The sequence below is a fragment of the Arvicola amphibius genome, chromosome 5 (assembly GCF_903992535.2).
Source record: "Arvicola amphibius chromosome 5, mArvAmp1.2, whole genome shotgun sequence".
Taxonomy (NCBI): Eukaryota; Metazoa; Chordata; class Mammalia; order Rodentia; family Cricetidae; genus Arvicola; species Arvicola amphibius.
The window spans coordinates 64,265,543-64,269,869 of record NC_052051.1 but is presented as its reverse complement, the minus strand read 5'-3'; the positions used below and the strand labels follow the sequence as shown (position 1 = coordinate 64,269,869).

The 4,327-nt window shown below is 32.7% G+C and overlaps 1 pseudogene; it reads left to right on the top strand.

The window, feature by feature from the left end:
* Positions 1-207: 207 nt before the first annotated feature.
* Positions 208-2,786, top strand: LOC119815243 (annotated as a pseudogene).
* The last annotated feature ends 1,541 nt before the right edge of the window (positions 2,787-4,327 follow it).

Genomic DNA, 4,327 nt, shown 5'->3' with positions numbered 1-4,327 from the left:
GACTAAATTTTTTAAACACAGTCTTAACTTATAAATCAAATCCTAAGATATCACCTAATTTGGATAAGAATGATGATCTAACATCAGTTATAAGGAATAAATTGCCCCATTTTGATGTATTTAATGATATGTAGGAAATTTATTGAAATTGGGATAGTTAAAAAGGATGCAGAGAAAGTAAAGAGGAAGAAGAGATGAAGAGCAAAGATGGCATGCAAGAAAGACAAGGTAAGTGGAAGGGACAATGATTTAAATAAGAGGTATGGAAATATAGAGGAAGAGGAAAAATTAGGAGAAAGAAATTTTCTACTTTCTGACTTGACTGAAATATGTTTAAAATATTTAATTCAAAATGATTTGTGAAAATAATTCTCTAGTGTTCTCATAAGGAACCCTAATGAGCTTGTATATGTCATTTGTTATGAGTAAAAGTATCTTCCACTGGTCAACTCAGGAACTATCTCTTTTAAAATAGTTATGGTTTTTTCAGTCCAAGGAAACATGAAAGTTATCAGAAAAATTACAAACAGGCTAGAAATTAAGGAGCCATTTTACTCTGGAACAGAATAGATAGGTTTTCCCCAGTTTCAGGTACTTAGGGTCTTCTAACTTGAAAGTAAACTTGACACCTGTTTAGTCCCTGTTTTTCACCCCAGTCTTGTTTTTCATTTAACTTTAAGTTGACTTCCATATTTCAGTTTCTCAGAGGCTATTTTCTTTTCAGTAGAAGCTTAGATAATCAAATAGTGTATAAGCTGTCCTGTGGGTTTTCTAAATGAAAACAGGTCCTCATTTCTGGAAAAGCAGCCATTGCTTTTAACTGCTTAGGCCATCTCTCCACCACCTAAATAAGCTGTTCTGAAAACTAGACTTCCTGATTTCACTGTAATCAGGTATACTTTAGGTAATCTTGTACAGAGTCCATAATCTTTGAAATTCATGATCAGAGAACATTTCTTTCTAATAGTAATGACTTTATTGCAGATAGCTAAACATCTTACTTTTCCCTGGCTTTTCAACCTTCATATGAAATTAACTATTGTCATTGTGAAGCAATGTTGACAATTTTATCAACTAGTATTACTACTCCTAATTTTTAATAAATTACTTATGCACTCATTAATCATATATATGAAGATTTACAAAAGAGCTATTCTAATATTTTAAGTTTACATAGAACTTTATTTTACTATCATGTCTCTATCAAGGATTCTTTTTGAAAAATTCACATTTATTTCAGATATACAGTATGAAATTGATGAGATTCCTCATTTAGAGGGTCTATCACCATTCATACCTGTTTACTTAATGATAAGATTACACAGATGTGATATGATAATATTAAAGAAAGAAAAAATTAAGATTATCTTAATTTGCTTATTTGTTCATTTCATACCTACTTTTGCCAGCACTGACTTTGTTTCTTTTCTATTTTTCCTTGTTTTTTCATATGTAGTTTTATCAAGTCCTTACAAAGTATGATTATTTTCCATTGTTTCATCCTTATAAAAAACTATATCAAAAATCTAATTTGAATGTAAAATTTATATTTTACTAAAGGTCTACCTTTTACATAATTATACTCATCTGTACTTCAGAACAAATGTGTTATTATTTCATCAATGGGCCATTAGCATTAGCATACATTTCTTCTTATATCCGTACACAAGAATTAATCTGTGTAAATAAATGAGAGTAAGATTCTAGGACACACCATGTATTACTATTATGGAGAATGTATACCCCAAAAGCCAAGATCAATCACTTCTAACCAGATAGATTAAAAAATTCTTTAAATTATATTCTCTGATATTCACAGAAATCTAATACTGTGCATTTTTTAGATTAATTGAAACTGAATTAAATGGAAGAACCTGAACCAGTCTGAAGTATCTGAATTCATTATTCTTGGGCTTTGTGACTCTTGGGAGCTTCAGGCATCTTCTTAGTGATATTTTCCTCACTTTATTTAATCACCATTTTGGGCAACATATTATTGTAGTTATAATCATTATGACCTTCATCTTCCACTCTCCTATGTATTCTGTTGGCCAATCTCTCATTCATTGACTTTGCCTTTCTTCAGTCACTACACCTAAGATGATCACAGACTTCCTCAAGGAAAAAAGACTATATCCTTTGGAGGGTGATGTGTCAAATTTTCTTTTGGACACTTCTTTGGAGGGGGAGATTGATGGTACTGCTTGTGTCAATGGCCCTATGACCGTTATGTGGCCATCTGTAAGCCACTTCATTACTCAAGATCATGAAAAGACATACGTGCATTGGATTAGTGATGTCATCATGGATCATGGCTTTGTGCATTCAATAAGCCAATTGGTTATAATCATAAATCTGCCCTTCTGTGGATCCCTGAGGAAATTGGATAGTTTTTTTCTGTGATATTCCATTGGTCATCAAGTTAGCCTGCATGGACACCTATGTTTTAGAAATTTTGATTAAATGCTGACAGTGGGGGTGTTAGCATACCATATGCTTCATTCTGTTGCTGATCTCCTATTCTCATATCTTGAGCTTACTGTCTGCCTTCACTCAAGGATGGGGCACCAAAGCTCTCTCTACTTGCACTGCTCTATTCACTGTGGTCATATTATTTTTTGGGCCTTGCATATTCATCTACCTGTGGCACGTCAGCATAACCTGGGGTGGACAAGTGTCTCGGCATGTGTTTATGCCTGTTATTTACACCTCTCCTGAAACACCCAGCCATTTACACATTAAGAAACAAAGAGATTAGAAATGCTATGAAGAGATTACAATGCTAACTATATGATTTTATATTTTAGGATTTTGCATTATGTAGATATTAACTTCTAGGATACTAAAAAAATTACAGTTGTCCATTTTCTAATAGACTATACACATCCTCAAATTCATGGAAGTTATTTATAATGCTAGTCAAAATGTCTGTATTTATAAATTTCATGATCATTAAATGGGAAATAACCTGTCTATAAGATGTTAATAGTCTTTTAAAGTATAATTTTGGTTATCTCGGGTGAAATTTAAAGTTAATGACAAATTACTGGTACCTATTACATTTGCTGTTTCTTTAATCTGTCTTGTACCATTTAAAAATCACTCATCAAAACATATGACATAAATCTCTACCCTCACCCAATTTAAGTCATTATGATGAATATAAGTCTTGTGTTACTTGGAAAGTTTCTACTTCTGGAATAGAGCTATCTCAATGTGTCATGTGTTGAGCATATCCCTATTCATGATTGTAATTGTCTTCTTTGTTTCTAAAGTCTCCTTGGAAACTTAAGTGTTGAGATTGTAGAACTTCCATGAGGTCATTCTATCTGCTTAGCACTAAAGGGATTATTAGGAAATAATCCCCTCCTCTAGCTACCAGACCTAAGGGAAGGGTCTCCCAAGGATGCACTCTTGACAGATTTAGTCATCTACCCAAAGAATTAAAGAAATATATACAATAAAGATTTGACAAAAACTAAAAACAGAAAGTGTTATTAATATTTAACAGTAATCATAATATTTAGCAACTGTTAATGCAGTGGGTAGAGAAAGTTCAACAATTAAAGAGTGCAACTCAAAATTTAGTTTCTAGAACTAATGTTGTGTGCCTCACCAATCACCTGTAACTTTCAATTATAAGAAATTTGGACAACTCAGGACCTAAATGGGCTGCCTATACCTCACATATTTCATGTAACAAACACACACTACGCACACACACACAACAAAATATAAAAAGAAAAAAATGGTTAACAGTATCGAGCTACGTCCCCCATGTCCCAGAGAGCTGTGTACCTCTCTGATATGTACAGTATTACTCTTTCTGCAGACCAGAATGCATCAATCATTTATAACATGATCATTGGTCCTTGGCAGTTTCTGGATTTCATTCATGGAATTTATACTCTTACCTAAAACTAAACCTTTCTTTTTGATTGCAGGTTCAATTACCTCAACCAGAAAGCTGTATTCAACCTAGAAGATATTTTTCACTATTTCCTTTTATACTTTTTCAATGTTATATGCTGCTTTAAGCTTATCATCACTTTTTATTACTTCCCAGGGTTGGGCTTACATTCTTTCTGTAAAGAATTTATATACTTTCTTTTCCACGTGGATCTTCTTAATTGTAGAATTGAATAAAGTCTATTTTTTATTCTTTAAAGCATTTTAAATGATATTTTGAGACCATGCTCTAACTATATCCTCTCTCCTTCCTTCATTTCCATCCAACTCTTCAGTTATATCCAGCACTACTGTTCTCTTTCAAATTGAAAGCTTTGTTTTCTTTATTTGTTCTCACAACAGATACACATCACACACT